The 18,829-nt window shown below is 54.6% G+C and overlaps 43 non-coding genes across 43 annotated transcripts; 34 read left to right on the top strand and 9 right to left on the bottom strand.

The window, feature by feature from the left end:
- The first annotated feature begins 50 nt into the window (after window positions 1-50).
- On the top strand, window positions 51-124 carry Trnai-aau (transfer RNA isoleucine (anticodon AAU)). The gene has a single exon. It is a non-coding gene; the product is annotated as a tRNA-Ile (tRNA).
- Window positions 125-725: 601 nt separating this feature from the next.
- Trnag-ucc (transfer RNA glycine (anticodon UCC)) lies at window positions 726-797 on the bottom strand. The gene has a single exon. It is a non-coding gene; the product is annotated as a tRNA-Gly (tRNA).
- Window positions 798-1,138: 341 nt separating this feature from the next.
- Window positions 1,139-1,209, top strand: Trnag-gcc (transfer RNA glycine (anticodon GCC)). Its single transcript has one exon. It is a non-coding gene; the product is annotated as a tRNA-Gly (tRNA).
- A 381-nt stretch (window positions 1,210-1,590) lies between these two features.
- On the top strand, window positions 1,591-1,663 carry Trnam-cau (transfer RNA methionine (anticodon CAU)). The gene has a single exon. It is a non-coding gene; the product is annotated as a tRNA-Met (tRNA).
- Window positions 1,664-1,959: 296 nt separating this feature from the next.
- Window positions 1,960-2,031, top strand: Trnae-uuc (transfer RNA glutamic acid (anticodon UUC)). The gene has a single exon. It is a non-coding gene; the product is annotated as a tRNA-Glu (tRNA).
- A 198-nt stretch (window positions 2,032-2,229) lies between these two features.
- Window positions 2,230-2,303, top strand: Trnai-aau (transfer RNA isoleucine (anticodon AAU)). Its single transcript has one exon. It is a non-coding gene; the product is annotated as a tRNA-Ile (tRNA).
- Window positions 2,304-2,904: 601 nt separating this feature from the next.
- Trnag-ucc (transfer RNA glycine (anticodon UCC)) lies at window positions 2,905-2,976 on the bottom strand. Its single transcript has one exon. It is a non-coding gene; the product is annotated as a tRNA-Gly (tRNA).
- Window positions 2,977-3,317: 341 nt separating this feature from the next.
- Window positions 3,318-3,388, top strand: Trnag-gcc (transfer RNA glycine (anticodon GCC)). The gene has a single exon. It is a non-coding gene; the product is annotated as a tRNA-Gly (tRNA).
- A 381-nt stretch (window positions 3,389-3,769) lies between these two features.
- Trnam-cau (transfer RNA methionine (anticodon CAU)) lies at window positions 3,770-3,842 on the top strand. Its single transcript has one exon. It is a non-coding gene; the product is annotated as a tRNA-Met (tRNA).
- A 296-nt stretch (window positions 3,843-4,138) lies between these two features.
- On the top strand, window positions 4,139-4,210 carry Trnae-uuc (transfer RNA glutamic acid (anticodon UUC)). Its single transcript has one exon. It is a non-coding gene; the product is annotated as a tRNA-Glu (tRNA).
- A 198-nt stretch (window positions 4,211-4,408) lies between these two features.
- Trnai-aau (transfer RNA isoleucine (anticodon AAU)) lies at window positions 4,409-4,482 on the top strand. The gene has a single exon. It is a non-coding gene; the product is annotated as a tRNA-Ile (tRNA).
- Window positions 4,483-5,083: 601 nt separating this feature from the next.
- Window positions 5,084-5,155, bottom strand: Trnag-ucc (transfer RNA glycine (anticodon UCC)). The gene has a single exon. It is a non-coding gene; the product is annotated as a tRNA-Gly (tRNA).
- A 341-nt stretch (window positions 5,156-5,496) lies between these two features.
- Trnag-gcc (transfer RNA glycine (anticodon GCC)) lies at window positions 5,497-5,567 on the top strand. The gene has a single exon. It is a non-coding gene; the product is annotated as a tRNA-Gly (tRNA).
- A 381-nt stretch (window positions 5,568-5,948) lies between these two features.
- On the top strand, window positions 5,949-6,021 carry Trnam-cau (transfer RNA methionine (anticodon CAU)). The gene has a single exon. It is a non-coding gene; the product is annotated as a tRNA-Met (tRNA).
- Window positions 6,022-6,317: 296 nt separating this feature from the next.
- On the top strand, window positions 6,318-6,389 carry Trnae-uuc (transfer RNA glutamic acid (anticodon UUC)). Its single transcript has one exon. It is a non-coding gene; the product is annotated as a tRNA-Glu (tRNA).
- A 198-nt stretch (window positions 6,390-6,587) lies between these two features.
- Window positions 6,588-6,661, top strand: Trnai-aau (transfer RNA isoleucine (anticodon AAU)). The gene has a single exon. It is a non-coding gene; the product is annotated as a tRNA-Ile (tRNA).
- A 601-nt stretch (window positions 6,662-7,262) lies between these two features.
- Trnag-ucc (transfer RNA glycine (anticodon UCC)) lies at window positions 7,263-7,334 on the bottom strand. The gene has a single exon. It is a non-coding gene; the product is annotated as a tRNA-Gly (tRNA).
- Window positions 7,335-7,675: 341 nt separating this feature from the next.
- Trnag-gcc (transfer RNA glycine (anticodon GCC)) lies at window positions 7,676-7,746 on the top strand. Its single transcript has one exon. It is a non-coding gene; the product is annotated as a tRNA-Gly (tRNA).
- Window positions 7,747-8,127: 381 nt separating this feature from the next.
- Trnam-cau (transfer RNA methionine (anticodon CAU)) lies at window positions 8,128-8,200 on the top strand. The gene has a single exon. It is a non-coding gene; the product is annotated as a tRNA-Met (tRNA).
- A 296-nt stretch (window positions 8,201-8,496) lies between these two features.
- Window positions 8,497-8,568, top strand: Trnae-uuc (transfer RNA glutamic acid (anticodon UUC)). Its single transcript has one exon. It is a non-coding gene; the product is annotated as a tRNA-Glu (tRNA).
- A 198-nt stretch (window positions 8,569-8,766) lies between these two features.
- Window positions 8,767-8,840, top strand: Trnai-aau (transfer RNA isoleucine (anticodon AAU)). The gene has a single exon. It is a non-coding gene; the product is annotated as a tRNA-Ile (tRNA).
- Window positions 8,841-9,441: 601 nt separating this feature from the next.
- Window positions 9,442-9,513, bottom strand: Trnag-ucc (transfer RNA glycine (anticodon UCC)). Its single transcript has one exon. It is a non-coding gene; the product is annotated as a tRNA-Gly (tRNA).
- A 341-nt stretch (window positions 9,514-9,854) lies between these two features.
- On the top strand, window positions 9,855-9,925 carry Trnag-gcc (transfer RNA glycine (anticodon GCC)). The gene has a single exon. It is a non-coding gene; the product is annotated as a tRNA-Gly (tRNA).
- Window positions 9,926-10,306: 381 nt separating this feature from the next.
- On the top strand, window positions 10,307-10,379 carry Trnam-cau (transfer RNA methionine (anticodon CAU)). The gene has a single exon. It is a non-coding gene; the product is annotated as a tRNA-Met (tRNA).
- Window positions 10,380-10,675: 296 nt separating this feature from the next.
- Window positions 10,676-10,747, top strand: Trnae-uuc (transfer RNA glutamic acid (anticodon UUC)). Its single transcript has one exon. It is a non-coding gene; the product is annotated as a tRNA-Glu (tRNA).
- A 198-nt stretch (window positions 10,748-10,945) lies between these two features.
- On the top strand, window positions 10,946-11,019 carry Trnai-aau (transfer RNA isoleucine (anticodon AAU)). Its single transcript has one exon. It is a non-coding gene; the product is annotated as a tRNA-Ile (tRNA).
- A 601-nt stretch (window positions 11,020-11,620) lies between these two features.
- On the bottom strand, window positions 11,621-11,692 carry Trnag-ucc (transfer RNA glycine (anticodon UCC)). Its single transcript has one exon. It is a non-coding gene; the product is annotated as a tRNA-Gly (tRNA).
- Window positions 11,693-12,033: 341 nt separating this feature from the next.
- On the top strand, window positions 12,034-12,104 carry Trnag-gcc (transfer RNA glycine (anticodon GCC)). The gene has a single exon. It is a non-coding gene; the product is annotated as a tRNA-Gly (tRNA).
- Window positions 12,105-12,485: 381 nt separating this feature from the next.
- Trnam-cau (transfer RNA methionine (anticodon CAU)) lies at window positions 12,486-12,558 on the top strand. The gene has a single exon. It is a non-coding gene; the product is annotated as a tRNA-Met (tRNA).
- Window positions 12,559-12,854: 296 nt separating this feature from the next.
- Trnae-uuc (transfer RNA glutamic acid (anticodon UUC)) lies at window positions 12,855-12,926 on the top strand. The gene has a single exon. It is a non-coding gene; the product is annotated as a tRNA-Glu (tRNA).
- Window positions 12,927-13,124: 198 nt separating this feature from the next.
- Trnai-aau (transfer RNA isoleucine (anticodon AAU)) lies at window positions 13,125-13,198 on the top strand. Its single transcript has one exon. It is a non-coding gene; the product is annotated as a tRNA-Ile (tRNA).
- Window positions 13,199-13,799: 601 nt separating this feature from the next.
- Trnag-ucc (transfer RNA glycine (anticodon UCC)) lies at window positions 13,800-13,871 on the bottom strand. The gene has a single exon. It is a non-coding gene; the product is annotated as a tRNA-Gly (tRNA).
- A 341-nt stretch (window positions 13,872-14,212) lies between these two features.
- Trnag-gcc (transfer RNA glycine (anticodon GCC)) lies at window positions 14,213-14,283 on the top strand. The gene has a single exon. It is a non-coding gene; the product is annotated as a tRNA-Gly (tRNA).
- A 381-nt stretch (window positions 14,284-14,664) lies between these two features.
- Trnam-cau (transfer RNA methionine (anticodon CAU)) lies at window positions 14,665-14,737 on the top strand. The gene has a single exon. It is a non-coding gene; the product is annotated as a tRNA-Met (tRNA).
- A 296-nt stretch (window positions 14,738-15,033) lies between these two features.
- Trnae-uuc (transfer RNA glutamic acid (anticodon UUC)) lies at window positions 15,034-15,105 on the top strand. The gene has a single exon. It is a non-coding gene; the product is annotated as a tRNA-Glu (tRNA).
- Window positions 15,106-15,303: 198 nt separating this feature from the next.
- Window positions 15,304-15,377, top strand: Trnai-aau (transfer RNA isoleucine (anticodon AAU)). Its single transcript has one exon. It is a non-coding gene; the product is annotated as a tRNA-Ile (tRNA).
- A 601-nt stretch (window positions 15,378-15,978) lies between these two features.
- On the bottom strand, window positions 15,979-16,050 carry Trnag-ucc (transfer RNA glycine (anticodon UCC)). Its single transcript has one exon. It is a non-coding gene; the product is annotated as a tRNA-Gly (tRNA).
- A 341-nt stretch (window positions 16,051-16,391) lies between these two features.
- Window positions 16,392-16,462, top strand: Trnag-gcc (transfer RNA glycine (anticodon GCC)). The gene has a single exon. It is a non-coding gene; the product is annotated as a tRNA-Gly (tRNA).
- Window positions 16,463-16,843: 381 nt separating this feature from the next.
- On the top strand, window positions 16,844-16,916 carry Trnam-cau (transfer RNA methionine (anticodon CAU)). The gene has a single exon. It is a non-coding gene; the product is annotated as a tRNA-Met (tRNA).
- A 296-nt stretch (window positions 16,917-17,212) lies between these two features.
- Trnae-uuc (transfer RNA glutamic acid (anticodon UUC)) lies at window positions 17,213-17,284 on the top strand. The gene has a single exon. It is a non-coding gene; the product is annotated as a tRNA-Glu (tRNA).
- Window positions 17,285-17,482: 198 nt separating this feature from the next.
- Trnai-aau (transfer RNA isoleucine (anticodon AAU)) lies at window positions 17,483-17,556 on the top strand. The gene has a single exon. It is a non-coding gene; the product is annotated as a tRNA-Ile (tRNA).
- Window positions 17,557-18,157: 601 nt separating this feature from the next.
- Trnag-ucc (transfer RNA glycine (anticodon UCC)) lies at window positions 18,158-18,229 on the bottom strand. The gene has a single exon. It is a non-coding gene; the product is annotated as a tRNA-Gly (tRNA).
- Window positions 18,230-18,570: 341 nt separating this feature from the next.
- Window positions 18,571-18,641, top strand: Trnag-gcc (transfer RNA glycine (anticodon GCC)). The gene has a single exon. It is a non-coding gene; the product is annotated as a tRNA-Gly (tRNA).
- The last annotated feature ends 188 nt before the right edge of the window (window positions 18,642-18,829 follow it).

Raw genomic sequence — 18,829 nt, 5'->3', positions numbered from 1 at the left:
GCTTCATGCCACACGGTTCCAGCGTAGGGCTGAGCAACTGCATCTGTCGAGGCCCGTTAGCTCAGTTGGTTAGAGCGTCGTGCTAATAACGCGAAGGTCGTGGGTTCGATCCCCCCACGGGCCACTACGCTTTTACTACTACGAAAAGGCAGCGCCGATTTCAGCTGGCGAGTGTGATGACCAAAAGATCATCACCCTGCGTGGAAGTTGACAGAGGTTCCGAACCCGACCTGTCGGGAAGCGCTACAGCATTCACTCGCCAATGGCCATAGTGTGCTCAATACACTGGTTCTCAACCGATAAAGAGAAAATGAAAGGAAATGTCCGATTGCCGATGCGTAACAACTTTGGCCCTTGTCAGTACTTGGGCGGGTGAGTGCATCGGAACACAGGGTACTGTTGGCAGTTTTACTTCGTATTTTTCTTTCTCCTTTATTTTCGGAGCCACAGCCCGATTCGGTCATGGAGACGCCACCGTGAAATGAAGGGGCGTGCCGTGTGTCCATCGCCTCGCCTCGCCTCTCCTTACCTCTCTCAGTCGTTTCTCGTGCTTGTTGTTTTGATATAGGCCGATTTGAGAGCGTCAGCTCTCGCGTCAGCCGAGCAAAGTCGAGACAAGTCGAGACACACTACAGGCTGGTCTGCAGCGAGTAACAGGGAGGGGAAAAAAACATTAATTTCAAGGCGCGTGGCAAAAGTACTCAAACGCGAAATTAAAAGCCTGCTGCGGTGGCCGGGAATCGAACCCGGATCAACTGCTTGGAAGGCAACTATGCTGACCATTACACCACCACCGCACAAGCGAGCGCCCCGGCGCCGCACTGTGTCGGCTTCCCGCCTGTCGGCAGCGGCCGAAGGTGGTGGTACCTGGCAGGCGCATTTCGAGGTAGGCTAGGGGAGCACATCCAGACGCATTCGGACAGCATATCCGCGCACATTTCGCATCCTTTGGCAAGAGTCGGCTCCGGCGACGCAAGAGTACCCAGAGGATCGCGTTCTGGCGGCGATTTTAAGCAGTACAGTGCAGGGTTCAGCGTCTGCAGCATCTTCTCGACAGAATGCTATGGCGCTTGACGACAGTCCCACTTTCCCTCAAGACAACTGCTCGGGAAGCAGCGCGAAGTTGCTACCGCCCGGAGCATCGGTGGTTCAGTGGTAGAATGCTCGCCTGCCACGCGGGCGGCCCGGGTTCGATTCCCGGCCGATGCATCATTTTGCTTTTCCCGCGGTAATGCTGCCGTGTGGCTTGCGCGCTTTACATGCACGATCCACAAGAATGTATAGCTGGATTCCTTTGAGAAGAACCGAGAACGCAGCACTAGCGGGTCCCCACTGGGACGCTCGCATCATGTTCTACAGACTAGCGTCGGCCTGGCCTCACAAGTTGCTGTGTCCAGGTGCCTCCGAGGCACTGAACTTTAACGACAAGGAGTGCTGCCTATCGTTGCAAAAGCTGCAGCAACACCGCAATCAACTGGGCCGGCAATGCACGTGTAGCAAACAGAACACGTTATCCAGGAAGTACAGTGTCTTCACGTCTAACATTGGGTGTGGTACTTACCCAGCTTCCAGGACAAACGCTTCACCGGTGCCTCGGTAGCGCAGTAGGCAGCGCGTAAGTCTCATAATCTCAAGGTCGTGAGTTCGATCCTCACCCGGGGCATTTAATTTTCTGTGACCGATGGTGGTGCTGTTGCTAGGACCCCAATTTATTTCTTGTTTGTTATCCACAACGCTTCAGCGGGAAAATGTTTACTTCCTGTTATTGCTACTTACAGCTTCCCTTTTCCTCTTCTCCCAGCAGAGCATGAAGCCAAAAGCATTGCTCTGAGACGTTTGAGGTGCGCGCCTTGCCAGTCAGCATGCGCAAAGATGCTCGCAAAGAGAGATGGGCGCCGACGCGGGAATCGGCACGAAATGGGCCAAGGGGCCGTCCGAACCGTCGAAGAAATGCACACATCCGGTGTGGTCTAGTGGCTAGGATACCTGGCTTTCACCCAGGAGGCCCGGGTTCGATTCCCGGTACCGGAACGGAATTTTTTCCACACTAATCGTGACGAGTTTGAGCTGTCAGAGCTGCCGTTTCCCGTCCTGCGAGCAATATAGCTACTGCTTCGTGACAGTCAGCAGGATATAGACGAGGGAAGCAGACACACGACTGCCATAGAAATGGTGTATGGCTTCATGCCACACGGTTCCAGCGTAGGGCTGAGCAACTGCATCTGTCGAGGCCCGTTAGCTCAGTTGGTTAGAGCGTCGTGCTAATAACGCGAAGGTCGTGGGTTCGATCCCCCCACGGGCCACTACGCTTTTACTACTACGAAAAGGCAGCGCCGATTTCAGCTGGCGAGTGTGATGACCAAAAGATCATCACCCTGCGTGGAAGTTGACAGAGGTTCCGAACCCGACCTGTCGGGAAGCGCTACAGCATTCACTCGCCAATGGCCATAGTGTGCTCAATACACTGGTTCTCAACCGATAAAGAGAAAATGAAAGGAAATGTCCGATTGCCGATGCGTAACAACTTTGGCCCTTGTCAGTACTTGGGCGGGTGAGTGCATCGGAACACAGGGTACTGTTGGCAGTTTTACTTCGTATTTTTCTTTCTCCTTTATTTTCGGAGCCACAGCCCGATTCGGTCATGGAGACGCCACCGTGAAATGAAGGGGCGTGCCGTGTGTCCATCGCCTCGCCTCGCCTCTCCTTACCTCTCTCAGTCGTTTCTCGTGCTTGTTGTTTTGATATAGGCCGATTTGAGAGCGTCAGCTCTCGCGTCAGCCGAGCAAAGTCGAGACAAGTCGAGACACACTACAGGCTGGTCTGCAGCGAGTAACAGGGAGGGGAAAAAAACATTAATTTCAAGGCGCGTGGCAAAAGTACTCAAACGCGAAATTAAAAGCCTGCTGCGGTGGCCGGGAATCGAACCCGGATCAACTGCTTGGAAGGCAACTATGCTGACCATTACACCACCACCGCACAAGCGAGCGCCCCGGCGCCGCACTGTGTCGGCTTCCCGCCTGTCGGCAGCGGCCGAAGGTGGTGGTACCTGGCAGGCGCATTTCGAGGTAGGCTAGGGGAGCACATCCAGACGCATTCGGACAGCATATCCGCGCACATTTCGCATCCTTTGGCAAGAGTCGGCTCCGGCGACGCAAGAGTACCCAGAGGATCGCGTTCTGGCGGCGATTTTAAGCAGTACAGTGCAGGGTTCAGCGTCTGCAGCATCTTCTCGACAGAATGCTATGGCGCTTGACGACAGTCCCACTTTCCCTCAAGACAACTGCTCGGGAAGCAGCGCGAAGTTGCTACCGCCCGGAGCATCGGTGGTTCAGTGGTAGAATGCTCGCCTGCCACGCGGGCGGCCCGGGTTCGATTCCCGGCCGATGCATCATTTTGCTTTTCCCGCGGTAATGCTGCCGTGTGGCTTGCGCGCTTTACATGCACGATCCACAAGAATGTATAGCTGGATTCCTTTGAGAAGAACCGAGAACGCAGCACTAGCGGGTCCCCACTGGGACGCTCGCATCATGTTCTACAGACTAGCGTCGGCCTGGCCTCACAAGTTGCTGTGTCCAGGTGCCTCCGAGGCACTGAACTTTAACGACAAGGAGTGCTGCCTATCGTTGCAAAAGCTGCAGCAACACCGCAATCAACTGGGCCGGCAATGCACGTGTAGCAAACAGAACACGTTATCCAGGAAGTACAGTGTCTTCACGTCTAACATTGGGTGTGGTACTTACCCAGCTTCCAGGACAAACGCTTCACCGGTGCCTCGGTAGCGCAGTAGGCAGCGCGTAAGTCTCATAATCTCAAGGTCGTGAGTTCGATCCTCACCCGGGGCATTTAATTTTCTGTGACCGATGGTGGTGCTGTTGCTAGGACCCCAATTTATTTCTTGTTTGTTATCCACAACGCTTCAGCGGGAAAATGTTTACTTCCTGTTATTGCTACTTACAGCTTCCCTTTTCCTCTTCTCCCAGCAGAGCATGAAGCCAAAAGCATTGCTCTGAGACGTTTGAGGTGCGCGCCTTGCCAGTCAGCATGCGCAAAGATGCTCGCAAAGAGAGATGGGCGCCGACGCGGGAATCGGCACGAAATGGGCCAAGGGGCCGTCCGAACCGTCGAAGAAATGCACACATCCGGTGTGGTCTAGTGGCTAGGATACCTGGCTTTCACCCAGGAGGCCCGGGTTCGATTCCCGGTACCGGAACGGAATTTTTTCCACACTAATCGTGACGAGTTTGAGCTGTCAGAGCTGCCGTTTCCCGTCCTGCGAGCAATATAGCTACTGCTTCGTGACAGTCAGCAGGATATAGACGAGGGAAGCAGACACACGACTGCCATAGAAATGGTGTATGGCTTCATGCCACACGGTTCCAGCGTAGGGCTGAGCAACTGCATCTGTCGAGGCCCGTTAGCTCAGTTGGTTAGAGCGTCGTGCTAATAACGCGAAGGTCGTGGGTTCGATCCCCCCACGGGCCACTACGCTTTTACTACTACGAAAAGGCAGCGCCGATTTCAGCTGGCGAGTGTGATGACCAAAAGATCATCACCCTGCGTGGAAGTTGACAGAGGTTCCGAACCCGACCTGTCGGGAAGCGCTACAGCATTCACTCGCCAATGGCCATAGTGTGCTCAATACACTGGTTCTCAACCGATAAAGAGAAAATGAAAGGAAATGTCCGATTGCCGATGCGTAACAACTTTGGCCCTTGTCAGTACTTGGGCGGGTGAGTGCATCGGAACACAGGGTACTGTTGGCAGTTTTACTTCGTATTTTTCTTTCTCCTTTATTTTCGGAGCCACAGCCCGATTCGGTCATGGAGACGCCACCGTGAAATGAAGGGGCGTGCCGTGTGTCCATCGCCTCGCCTCGCCTCTCCTTACCTCTCTCAGTCGTTTCTCGTGCTTGTTGTTTTGATATAGGCCGATTTGAGAGCGTCAGCTCTCGCGTCAGCCGAGCAAAGTCGAGACAAGTCGAGACACACTACAGGCTGGTCTGCAGCGAGTAACAGGGAGGGGAAAAAAACATTAATTTCAAGGCGCGTGGCAAAAGTACTCAAACGCGAAATTAAAAGCCTGCTGCGGTGGCCGGGAATCGAACCCGGATCAACTGCTTGGAAGGCAACTATGCTGACCATTACACCACCACCGCACAAGCGAGCGCCCCGGCGCCGCACTGTGTCGGCTTCCCGCCTGTCGGCAGCGGCCGAAGGTGGTGGTACCTGGCAGGCGCATTTCGAGGTAGGCTAGGGGAGCACATCCAGACGCATTCGGACAGCATATCCGCGCACATTTCGCATCCTTTGGCAAGAGTCGGCTCCGGCGACGCAAGAGTACCCAGAGGATCGCGTTCTGGCGGCGATTTTAAGCAGTACAGTGCAGGGTTCAGCGTCTGCAGCATCTTCTCGACAGAATGCTATGGCGCTTGACGACAGTCCCACTTTCCCTCAAGACAACTGCTCGGGAAGCAGCGCGAAGTTGCTACCGCCCGGAGCATCGGTGGTTCAGTGGTAGAATGCTCGCCTGCCACGCGGGCGGCCCGGGTTCGATTCCCGGCCGATGCATCATTTTGCTTTTCCCGCGGTAATGCTGCCGTGTGGCTTGCGCGCTTTACATGCACGATCCACAAGAATGTATAGCTGGATTCCTTTGAGAAGAACCGAGAACGCAGCACTAGCGGGTCCCCACTGGGACGCTCGCATCATGTTCTACAGACTAGCGTCGGCCTGGCCTCACAAGTTGCTGTGTCCAGGTGCCTCCGAGGCACTGAACTTTAACGACAAGGAGTGCTGCCTATCGTTGCAAAAGCTGCAGCAACACCGCAATCAACTGGGCCGGCAATGCACGTGTAGCAAACAGAACACGTTATCCAGGAAGTACAGTGTCTTCACGTCTAACATTGGGTGTGGTACTTACCCAGCTTCCAGGACAAACGCTTCACCGGTGCCTCGGTAGCGCAGTAGGCAGCGCGTAAGTCTCATAATCTCAAGGTCGTGAGTTCGATCCTCACCCGGGGCATTTAATTTTCTGTGACCGATGGTGGTGCTGTTGCTAGGACCCCAATTTATTTCTTGTTTGTTATCCACAACGCTTCAGCGGGAAAATGTTTACTTCCTGTTATTGCTACTTACAGCTTCCCTTTTCCTCTTCTCCCAGCAGAGCATGAAGCCAAAAGCATTGCTCTGAGACGTTTGAGGTGCGCGCCTTGCCAGTCAGCATGCGCAAAGATGCTCGCAAAGAGAGATGGGCGCCGACGCGGGAATCGGCACGAAATGGGCCAAGGGGCCGTCCGAACCGTCGAAGAAATGCACACATCCGGTGTGGTCTAGTGGCTAGGATACCTGGCTTTCACCCAGGAGGCCCGGGTTCGATTCCCGGTACCGGAACGGAATTTTTTCCACACTAATCGTGACGAGTTTGAGCTGTCAGAGCTGCCGTTTCCCGTCCTGCGAGCAATATAGCTACTGCTTCGTGACAGTCAGCAGGATATAGACGAGGGAAGCAGACACACGACTGCCATAGAAATGGTGTATGGCTTCATGCCACACGGTTCCAGCGTAGGGCTGAGCAACTGCATCTGTCGAGGCCCGTTAGCTCAGTTGGTTAGAGCGTCGTGCTAATAACGCGAAGGTCGTGGGTTCGATCCCCCCACGGGCCACTACGCTTTTACTACTACGAAAAGGCAGCGCCGATTTCAGCTGGCGAGTGTGATGACCAAAAGATCATCACCCTGCGTGGAAGTTGACAGAGGTTCCGAACCCGACCTGTCGGGAAGCGCTACAGCATTCACTCGCCAATGGCCATAGTGTGCTCAATACACTGGTTCTCAACCGATAAAGAGAAAATGAAAGGAAATGTCCGATTGCCGATGCGTAACAACTTTGGCCCTTGTCAGTACTTGGGCGGGTGAGTGCATCGGAACACAGGGTACTGTTGGCAGTTTTACTTCGTATTTTTCTTTCTCCTTTATTTTCGGAGCCACAGCCCGATTCGGTCATGGAGACGCCACCGTGAAATGAAGGGGCGTGCCGTGTGTCCATCGCCTCGCCTCGCCTCTCCTTACCTCTCTCAGTCGTTTCTCGTGCTTGTTGTTTTGATATAGGCCGATTTGAGAGCGTCAGCTCTCGCGTCAGCCGAGCAAAGTCGAGACAAGTCGAGACACACTACAGGCTGGTCTGCAGCGAGTAACAGGGAGGGGAAAAAAACATTAATTTCAAGGCGCGTGGCAAAAGTACTCAAACGCGAAATTAAAAGCCTGCTGCGGTGGCCGGGAATCGAACCCGGATCAACTGCTTGGAAGGCAACTATGCTGACCATTACACCACCACCGCACAAGCGAGCGCCCCGGCGCCGCACTGTGTCGGCTTCCCGCCTGTCGGCAGCGGCCGAAGGTGGTGGTACCTGGCAGGCGCATTTCGAGGTAGGCTAGGGGAGCACATCCAGACGCATTCGGACAGCATATCCGCGCACATTTCGCATCCTTTGGCAAGAGTCGGCTCCGGCGACGCAAGAGTACCCAGAGGATCGCGTTCTGGCGGCGATTTTAAGCAGTACAGTGCAGGGTTCAGCGTCTGCAGCATCTTCTCGACAGAATGCTATGGCGCTTGACGACAGTCCCACTTTCCCTCAAGACAACTGCTCGGGAAGCAGCGCGAAGTTGCTACCGCCCGGAGCATCGGTGGTTCAGTGGTAGAATGCTCGCCTGCCACGCGGGCGGCCCGGGTTCGATTCCCGGCCGATGCATCATTTTGCTTTTCCCGCGGTAATGCTGCCGTGTGGCTTGCGCGCTTTACATGCACGATCCACAAGAATGTATAGCTGGATTCCTTTGAGAAGAACCGAGAACGCAGCACTAGCGGGTCCCCACTGGGACGCTCGCATCATGTTCTACAGACTAGCGTCGGCCTGGCCTCACAAGTTGCTGTGTCCAGGTGCCTCCGAGGCACTGAACTTTAACGACAAGGAGTGCTGCCTATCGTTGCAAAAGCTGCAGCAACACCGCAATCAACTGGGCCGGCAATGCACGTGTAGCAAACAGAACACGTTATCCAGGAAGTACAGTGTCTTCACGTCTAACATTGGGTGTGGTACTTACCCAGCTTCCAGGACAAACGCTTCACCGGTGCCTCGGTAGCGCAGTAGGCAGCGCGTAAGTCTCATAATCTTAAGGTCGTGAGTTCGATCCTCACCCGGGGCATTTAATTTTCTGTGACCGATGGTGGTGCTGTTGCTAGGACCCCAATTTATTTCTTGTTTGTTATCCACAACGCTTCAGCGGGAAAATGTTTACTTCCTGTTATTGCTACTTACAGCTTCCCTTTTCCTCTTCTCCCAGCAGAGCATGAAGCCAAAAGCATTGCTCTGAGACGTTTGAGGTGCGCGCCTTGCCAGTCAGCATGCGCAAAGATGCTCGCAAAGAGAGATGGGCGCCGACGCGGGAATCGGCACGAAATGGGCCAAGGGGCCGTCCGAACCGTCGAAGAAATGCACACATCCGGTGTGGTCTAGTGGCTAGGATACCTGGCTTTCACCCAGGAGGCCCGGGTTCGATTCCCGGTACCGGAACGGAATTTTTTCCACACTAATCGTGACGAGTTTGAGCTGTCAGAGCTGCCGTTTCCCGTCCTGCGAGCAATATAGCTACTGCTTCGTGACAGTCAGCAGGATATAGACGAGGGAAGCAGACACACGACTGCCATAGAAATGGTGTATGGCTTCATGCCACACGGTTCCAGCGTAGGGCTGAGCAACTGCATCTGTCGAGGCCCGTTAGCTCAGTTGGTTAGAGCGTCGTGCTAATAACGCGAAGGTCGTGGGTTCGATCCCCCCACGGGCCACTACGCTTTTACTACTACGAAAAGGCAGCGCCGATTTCAGCTGGCGAGTGTGATGACCAAAAGATCATCACCCTGCGTGGAAGTTGACAGAGGTTCCGAACCCGACCTGTCGGGAAGCGCTACAGCATTCACTCGCCAATGGCCATAGTGTGCTCAATACACTGGTTCTCAACCGATAAAGAGAAAATGAAAGGAAATGTCCGATTGCCGATGCGTAACAACTTTGGCCCTTGTCAGTACTTGGGCGGGTGAGTGCATCGGAACACAGGGTACTGTTGGCAGTTTTACTTCGTATTTTTCTTTCTCCTTTATTTTCGGAGCCACAGCCCGATTCGGTCATGGAGACGCCACCGTGAAATGAAGGGGCGTGCCGTGTGTCCATCGCCTCGCCTCGCCTCTCCTTACCTCTCTCAGTCGTTTCTCGTGCTTGTTGTTTTGATATAGGCCGATTTGAGAGCGTCAGCTCTCGCGTCAGCCGAGCAAAGTCGAGACAAGTCGAGACACACTACAGGCTGGTCTGCAGCGAGTAACAGGGAGGGGAAAAAAACATTAATTTCAAGGCGCGTGGCAAAAGTACTCAAACGCGAAATTAAAAGCCTGCTGCGGTGGCCGGGAATCGAACCCGGATCAACTGCTTGGAAGGCAACTATGCTGACCATTACACCACCACCGCACAAGCGAGCGCCCCGGCGCCGCACTGTGTCGGCTTCCCGCCTGTCGGCAGCGGCCGAAGGTGGTGGTACCTGGCAGGCGCATTTCGAGGTAGGCTAGGGGAGCACATCCAGACGCATTCGGACAGCATATCCGCGCACATTTCGCATCCTTTGGCAAGAGTCGGCTCCGGCGACGCAAGAGTACCCAGAGGATCGCGTTCTGGCGGCGATTTTAAGCAGTACAGTGCAGGGTTCAGCGTCTGCAGCATCTTCTCGACAGAATGCTATGGCGCTTGACGACAGTCCCACTTTCCCTCAAGACAACTGCTCGGGAAGCAGCGCGAAGTTGCTACCGCCCGGAGCATCGGTGGTTCAGTGGTAGAATGCTCGCCTGCCACGCGGGCGGCCCGGGTTCGATTCCCGGCCGATGCATCATTTTGCTTTTCCCGCGGTAATGCTGCCGTGTGGCTTGCGCGCTTTACATGCACGATCCACAAGAATGTATAGCTGGATTCCTTTGAGAAGAACCGAGAACGCAGCACTAGCGGGTCCCCACTGGGACGCTCGCATCATGTTCTACAGACTAGCGTCGGCCTGGCCTCACAAGTTGCTGTGTCCAGGTGCCTCCGAGGCACTGAACTTTAACGACAAGGAGTGCTGCCTATCGTTGCAAAAGCTGCAGCAACACCGCAATCAACTGGGCCGGCAATGCACGTGTAGCAAACAGAACACGTTATCCAGGAAGTACAGTGTCTTCACGTCTAACATTGGGTGTGGTACTTACCCAGCTTCCAGGACAAACGCTTCACCGGTGCCTCGGTAGCGCAGTAGGCAGCGCGTAAGTCTCATAATCTTAAGGTCGTGAGTTCGATCCTCACCCGGGGCATTTAATTTTCTGTGACCGATGGTGGTGCTGTTGCTAGGACCCCAATTTATTTCTTGTTTGTTATCCACAACGCTTCAGCGGGAAAATGTTTACTTCCTGTTATTGCTACTTACAGCTTCCCTTTTCCTCTTCTCCCAGCAGAGCATGAAGCCAAAAGCATTGCTCTGAGACGTTTGAGGTGCGCGCCTTGCCAGTCAGCATGCGCAAAGATGCTCGCAAAGAGAGATGGGCGCCGACGCGGGAATCGGCACGAAATGGGCCAAGGGGCCGTCCGAACCGTCGAAGAAATGCACACATCCGGTGTGGTCTAGTGGCTAGGATACCTGGCTTTCACCAAGGAGGCCCGGGTTCGATTCCCGGTACCGGAACGGAATTTTTTCCACACTAATCGTGACGAGTTTGAGCTGTCAGAGCTGCCGTTTCCCGTCCTGCGAGCAATATAGCTACTGCTTCGTGACAGTCAGCAGGATATAGACGAGGGAAGCAGACACACGACTGCCATAGAAATGGTGTATGGCTTCATGCCACACGGTTCCAGCGTAGGGCTGAGCAACTGCATCTGTCGAGGCCCGTTAGCTCAGTTGGTTAGAGCGTCGTGCTAATAACGCGAAGGTCGTGGGTTCGATCCCCCCACGGGCCACTACGCTTTTACTACTACGAAAAGGCAGCGCCGATTTCAGCTGGCGAGTGTGATGACCAAAAGATCATCACCCTGCGTGGAAGTTGACAGAGGTTCCGAACCCGACCTGTCGGGAAGCGCTACAGCATTCACTCGCCAATGGCCATAGTGTGCTCAATACACTGGTTCTCAACCGATAAAGAGAAAATGAAAGGAAATGTCCGATTGCCGATGCGTAACAACTTTGGCCCTTGTCAGTACTTGGGCGGGTGAGTGCATCGGAACACAGGGTACTGTTGGCAGTTTTACTTCGTATTTTTCTTTCTCCTTTATTTTCGGAGCCACAGCCCGATTCGGTCATGGAGACGCCACCGTGAAATGAAGGGGCGTGCCGTGTGTCCATCGCCTCGCCTCGCCTCTCCTTACCTCTCTCAGTCGTTTCTCGTGCTTGTTGTTTTGATATAGGCCGATTTGAGAGCGTCAGCTCTCGCGTCAGCCGAGCAAAGTCGAGACAAGTCGAGACACACTACAGGCTGGTCTGCAGCGAGTAACAGGGAGGGGAAAAAAACATTAATTTCAAGGCGCGTGGCAAAAGTACTCAAACGCGAAATTAAAAGCCTGCTGCGGTGGCCGGGAATCGAACCCGGATCAACTGCTTGGAAGGCAACTATGCTGACCATTACACCACCACCGCACAAGCGAGCGCCCCGGCGCCGCACTGTGTCGGCTTCCCGCCTGTCGGCAGCGGCCGAAGGTGGTGGTACCTGGCAGGCGCATTTCGAGGTAGGCTAGGGGAGCACATCCAGACGCATTCGGACAGCATATCCGCGCACATTTCGCATCCTTTGGCAAGAGTCGGCTCCGGCGACGCAAGAGTACCCAGAGGATCGCGTTCTGGCGGCGATTTTAAGCAGTACAGTGCAGGGTTCAGCGTCTGCAGCATCTTCTCGACAGAATGCTATGGCGCTTGACGACAGTCCCACTTTCCCTCAAGACAACTGCTCGGGAAGCAGCGCGAAGTTGCTACCGCCCGGAGCATCGGTGGTTCAGTGGTAGAATGCTCGCCTGCCACGCGGGCGGCCCGGGTTCGATTCCCGGCCGATGCATCATTTTGCTTTTCCCGCGGTAATGCTGCCGTGTGGCTTGCGCGCTTTACATGCACGATCCACAAGAATGTATAGCTGGATTCCTTTGAGAAGAACCGAGAACGCAGCACTAGCGGGTCCCCACTGGGACGCTCGCATCATGTTCTACAGACTAGCGTCGGCCTGGCCTCACAAGTTGCTGTGTCCAGGTGCCTCCGAGGCACTGAACTTTAACGACAAGGAGTGCTGCCTATCGTTGCAAAAGCTGCAGCAACACCGCAATCAACTGGGCCGGCAATGCACGTGTAGCAAACAGAACACGTTATCCAGGAAGTACAGTGTCTTCACGTCTAACATTGGGTGTGGTACTTACCCAGCTTCCAGGACAAACGCTTCACCGGTGCCTCGGTAGCGCAGTAGGCAGCGCGTAAGTCTCATAATCTCAAGGTCGTGAGTTCGATCCTCACCCGGGGCATTTAATTTTCTGTGACCGATGGTGGTGCTGTTGCTAGGACCCCAATTTATTTCTTGTTTGTTATCCACAACGCTTCAGCGGGAAAATGTTTACTTCCTGTTATTGCTACTTACAGCTTCCCTTTTCCTCTTCTCCCAGCAGAGCATGAAGCCAAAAGCATTGCTCTGAGACGTTTGAGGTGCGCGCCTTGCCAGTCAGCATGCGCAAAGATGCTCGCAAAGAGAGATGGGCGCCGACGCGGGAATCGGCACGAAATGGGCCAAGGGGCCGTCCGAACCGTCGAAGAAATGCACACATCCGGTGTGGTCTAGTGGCTAGGATACCTGGCTTTCACCCAGGAGGCCCGGGTTCGATTCCCGGTACCGGAACGGAATTTTTTCCACACTAATCGTGACGAGTTTGAGCTGTCAGAGCTGCCGTTTCCCGTCCTGCGAGCAATATAGCTACTGCTTCGTGACAGTCAGCAGGATATAGACGAGGGAAGCAGACACACGACTGCCATAGAAATGGTGTATGGCTTCATGCCACACGGTTCCAGCGTAGGGCTGAGCAACTGCATCTGTCGAGGCCCGTTAGCTCAGTTGGTTAGAGCGTCGTGCTAATAACGCGAAGGTCGTGGGTTCGATCCCCCCACGGGCCACTACGCTTTTACTACTACGAAAAGGCAGCGCCGATTTCAGCTGGCGAGTGTGATGACCAAAAGATCATCACCCTGCGTGGAAGTTGACAGAGGTTCCGAACCCGACCTGTCGGGAAGCGCTACAGCATTCACTCGCCAATGGCCATAGTGTGCTCAATACACTGGTTCTCAACCGATAAAGAGAAAATGAAAGGAAATGTCCGATTGCCGATGCGTAACAACTTTGGCCCTTGTCAGTACTTGGGCGGGTGAGTGCATCGGAACACAGGGTACTGTTGGCAGTTTTACTTCGTATTTTTCTTTCTCCTTTATTTTCGGAGCCACAGCCCGATTCGGTCATGGAGACGCCACCGTGAAATGAAGGGGCGTGCCGTGTGTCCATCGCCTCGCCTCGCCTCTCCTTACCTCTCTCAGTCGTTTCTCGTGCTTGTTGTTTTGATATAGGCCGATTTGAGAGCGTCAGCTCTCGCGTCAGCCGAGCAAAGTCGAGACAAGTCGAGACACACTACAGGCTGGTCTGCAGCGAGTAACAGGGAGGGGAAAAAAACATTAATTTCAAGGCGCGTGGCAAAAGTACTCAAACGCGAAATTAAAAGCCTGCTGCGGTGGCCGGGAATCGAACCCGGATCAACTGCTTGGAAGGCAACTATGCTGACCATTACACCACCACCGCACAAGCGAGCGCCCCGGCGCCGCACTGTGTCGGCTTCCCGCCTGTCGGCAGCGGCCGAAGGTGGTGGTACCTGGCAGGCGCATTTCGAGGTAGGCTAGGGGAGCACATCCAGACGCATTCGGACAGCATATCCGCGCACATTTCGCATCCTTTGGCAAGAGTCGGCTCCGGCGACGCAAGAGTACCCAGAGGATCGCGTTCTGGCGGCGATTTTAAGCAGTACAGTGCAGGGTTCAGCGTCTGCAGCATCTTCTCGACAGAATGCTATGGCGCTTGACGACAGTCCCACTTTCCCTCAAGACAACTGCTCGGGAAGCAGCGCGAAGTTGCTACCGCCCGGAGCATCGGTGGTTCAGTGGTAGAATGCTCGCCTGCCACGCGGGCGGCCCGGGTTCGATTCCCGGCCGATGCATCATTTTGCTTTTCCCGCGGTAATGCTGCCGTGTGGCTTGCGCGCTTTACATGCACGATCCACAAGAATGTATAGCTGGATTCCTTTGAGAAGAACCGAGAACGCAGCACTAGCGGGTCCCCACTGGGACGCTCGCATCATGTTCTACAGACTAGCGTCGGCCTGGCCTCACAAGTTGCTGTGTCCAGGTGCCTCCGAGGCACTGAACTTTAACGACAAGGAGTGCTGCCTATCGTTGCAAAAGCTGCAGCAACACCGCAATCAACTGGGCCGGCAATGCACGTGTAGCAAACAGAACACGTTATCCAGGAAGTACAGTGTCTTCACGTCTAACATTGGGTGTGGTACTTACCCAGCTTCCAGGACAAACGCTTCACCGGTGCCTCGGTAGCGCAGTAGGCAGCGCGTAAGTCTCATAATCTTAAGGTCGTGAGTTCGATCCTCACCCGGGGCATTTAATTTTCTGTGACCGATGGTGGTGCTGTTGCTAGGACCCCAATTTATTTCTTGTTTGTTATCCACAACGCTTCAGCGGGAAAATGTTTACTTCCTGTTATTGCTACTTACAGCTTCCCTTTTCCTCTTCTCCCAGCAGAGCATGAAGCCAAAAGCATTGCTCTGAGACGTTTGAGGTGCGCGCCTTGCCAGTCAGCATGCGCAAAGATGCTCGCAAAGAGAGATGGGCGCCGACGCGGGAATCGGCACGAAATGGGCCAAGGGGCCGTCCGAACCGTCGAAGAAATGCACACATCCGGTGTGGTCTAGTGGCTAGGATACCTGGCTTTCACCCAGGAGGCCCGGGTTCGATTCCCGGTACCGGAACGGAATTTTTTCCACACTAATCGTGACGAGTTTGAGCTGTCAGAGCTGCCGTTTCCCGTCCTGCGAGCAATATAGCTACTGCTTCGTGACAGTCAGCAGGATATAGACGAGGGAAGCAGACACACGACTGCCATAGAAATGGTGTATGGCTTCATGCCACACGGTTCCAGCGTAGGGCTGAGCAACTGCATCTGTCGAGGCCCGTTAGCTCAGTTGGTTAGAGCGTCGTGCTAATAACGCGAAGGTCGTGGGTTCGATCCCCCCACGGGCCACTACGCTTTTACTACTACGAAAAGGCAGCGCCGATTTCAGCTGGCGAGTGTGATGACCAAAAGATCATCACCCTGCGTGGAAGTTGACAGAGGTTCCGAACCCGACCTGTCGGGAAGCGCTACAGCATTCACTCGCCAATGGCCATAGTGTGCTCAATACACTGGTTCTCAACCGATAAAGAGAAAATGAAAGGAAATGTCCGATTGCCGATGCGTAACAACTTTGGCCCTTGTCAGTACTTGGGCGGGTGAGTGCATCGGAACACAGGGTACTGTTGGCAGTTTTACTTCGTATTTTTCTTTCTCCTTTATTTTCGGAGCCACAGCCCGATTCGGTCATGGAGACGCCACCGTGAAATGAAGGGGCGTGCCGTGTGTCCATCGCCTCGCCTCGCCTCTCCTTACCTCTCTCAGTCGTTTCTCGTGCTTGTTGTTTTGATATAGGCCGATTTGAGAGCGTCAGCTCTCGCGTCAGCCGAGCAAAGTCGAGACAAGTCGAGACACACTACAGGCTGGTCTGCAGCGAGTAACAGGGAGGGGAAAAAAACATTAATTTCAAGGCGCGTGGCAAAAGTACTCAAACGCGAAATTAAAAGCCTGCTGCGGTGGCCGGGAATCGAACCCGGATCAACTGCTTGGAAGGCAACTATGCTGACCATTACACCACCACCGCACAAGCGAGCGCCCCGGCGCCGCACTGTGTCGGCTTCCCGCCTGTCGGCAGCGGCCGAAGGTGGTGGTACCTGGCAGGCGCATTTCGAGGTAGGCTAGGGGAGCACATCCAGACGCATTCGGACAGCATATCCGCGCACATTTCGCATCCTTTGGCAAGAGTCGGCTCCGGCGACGCAAGAGTACCCAGAGGATCGCGTTCTGGCGGCGATTTTAAGCAGTACAGTGCAGGGTTCAGCGTCTGCAGCATCTTCTCGACAGAATGCTATGGCGCTTGACGACAGTCCCACTTTCCCTCAAGACAACTGCTCGGGAAGCAGCGCGAAGTTGCTACCGCCCGGAGCATCGGTGGTTCAGTGGTAGAATGCTCGCCTGCCACGCGGGCGGCCCGGGTTCGATTCCCGGCCGATGCATCATTTTGCTTTTCCCGCGGTAATGCTGCCGTGTGGCTTGCGCGCTTTACATGCACGATCCACAAGAATGTATAGCTGGATTCCTTTGAGAAGAACCGAGAACGCAGCACTAGCGGGTCCCCACTGGGACGCTCGCATCATGTTCTACAGACTAGCGTCGGCCTGGCCTCACAAGTTGCTGTGTCCAGGTGCCTCCGAGGCACTGAACTTTAACGACAAGGAGTGCTGCCTATCGTTGCAAAAGCTGCAGCAACACCGCAATCAACTGGGCCGGCAATGCACGTGTAGCAAACAGAACACGTTATCCAGGAAGTACAGTGTCTTCACGTCTAACATTGGGTGTGGTACTTACCCAGCTTCCAGGACAAACGCTTCACCGGTGCCTCGGTAGCGCAGTAGGCAGCGCGTAAGTCTCATAATCTTAAGGTCGTGAGTTCGATCCTCACCCGGGGCATTTAATTTTCTGTGACCGATGGTGGTGCTGTTGCTAGGACCCCAATTTATTTCTTGTTTGTTATCCACAACGCTTCAGCGGGAAAATGTTTACTTCCTGTTATTGCTACTTACAGCTTCCCTTTTCCTCTTCTCCCAGCAGAGCATGAAGCCAAAAGCATTGCTCTGAGACGTTTGAGGTGCGCGCCTTGCCAGTCAGCATGCGCAAAGATGCTCGCAAAGAGAGATGGGCGCCGACGCGGGAATCGGCACGAAATGGGCCAAGGGGCCGTCCGAACCGTCGAAGAAATGCACACATCCGGTGTGGTCTAGTGGCTAGGATACCTGGCTTTCACCCAGGAGGCCCGGGTTCGATTCCCGGTACCGGAACGGAATTTTTTCCACACTAATCGTGACGAGTTTGAGCTGTCAGAGCTGCCGTTTCCCGTCCTGCGAGCAATATAGCTACTGCTTCGTGACAGTCAGCAGGATATAGACGAGGGAAGCAGACACACGACTGCCATAGAAATGGTGTATGGCTTCATGCCACACGGTTCCAGCGTAGGGCTGAGCAACTGCATCTGTCGAGGCCCGTTAGCTCAGTTGGTTAGAGCGTCGTGCTAATAACGCGAAGGTCGTGGGTTCGATCCCCCCACGGGCCACTACGCTTTTACTACTACGAAAAGGCAGCGCCGATTTCAGCTGGCGAGTGTGATGACCAAAAGATCATCACCCTGCGTGGAAGTTGACAGAGGTTCCGAACCCGACCTGTCGGGAAGCGCTACAGCATTCACTCGCCAATGGCCATAGTGTGCTCAATACACTGGTTCTCAACCGATAAAGAGAAAATGAAAGGAAATGTCCGATTGCCGATGCGTAACAACTTTGGCCCTTGTCAGTACTTGGGCGGGTGAGTGCATCGGAACACAGGGTACTGTTGGCAGTTTTACTTCGTATTTTTCTTTCTCCTTTATTTTCGGAGCCACAGCCCGATTCGGTCATGGAGACGCCACCGTGAAATGAAGGGGCGTGCCGTGTGTCCATCGCCTCGCCTCGCCTCTCCTTACCTCTCTCAGTCGTTTCTCGTGCTTGTTGTTTTGATATAGGCCGATTTGAGAGCGTCAGCTCTCGCGTCAGCCGAGCAAAGTCGAGACAAGTCGAGACACACTACAGGCTGGTCTGCAGCGAGTAACAGGGAGGGGAAAAAAACATTAATTTCAAGGCGCGTGGCAAAAGTACTCAAACGCGAAATTAAAAGCCTGCTGCGGTGGCCGGGAATCGAACCCGGATCAACTGCTTGGAAGGCAACTATGCTGACCATTACACCACCACCGCACAAGCGAGCGCCCCGGCGCCGCACTGTGTCGGCTTCCCGCCTGTCGGCAGCGGCCGAAGGTGGTGGTACCTGGCAGGCGCATTTCGAGGTAGGCTAGGGGAGCACATCCAGACGCATTCGGACAGCATATCCGCGCACATTTCGCATCCTTTGGCAAGAGTCGGCTCCGGCGACGCAAGAGTACCCAGAGGATCGCGTTCTGGCGGCGATTTTAAGCAGTACAGTGCAGGGTTCAGCGTCTGCAGCATCTTCTCGACAGAATGCTATGGCGCTTGACGACAGTCCCACTTTCCCTCAAGACAACTGCTCGGGAAGCAGCGCGAAGTTGCTACCGCCCGGAGCATCGGTGGTTCAGTGGTAGAATGCTCGCCTGCCACGCGGGCGGCCCGGGTTCGATTCCCGGCCGATGCATCATTTTGCTTTTCCCGCGGTAATGCTGCCGTGTGGCTTGCGCGCTTTACATGCACGATCCACAAGAATGTATAGCTGGATTCCTTTGAGAAGAACCGAGAACGCAGCACTAGCGGGTCCCCACTGGGACGCTCGCATCATGTTCTACAGACTAGCGTCGGCCTGGCCTCACAAGTTGCTGTGTCCAG

Source organism: Schistocerca gregaria, chromosome 2 (assembly GCF_023897955.1).
Source record: "Schistocerca gregaria isolate iqSchGreg1 chromosome 2, iqSchGreg1.2, whole genome shotgun sequence".
Taxonomy (NCBI): Eukaryota; Metazoa; Arthropoda; class Insecta; order Orthoptera; family Acrididae; genus Schistocerca; species Schistocerca gregaria.
The sequence above is the reverse complement of the archived record's forward strand: the minus strand, read 5'-3'. Positions and strand labels throughout refer to the sequence as shown.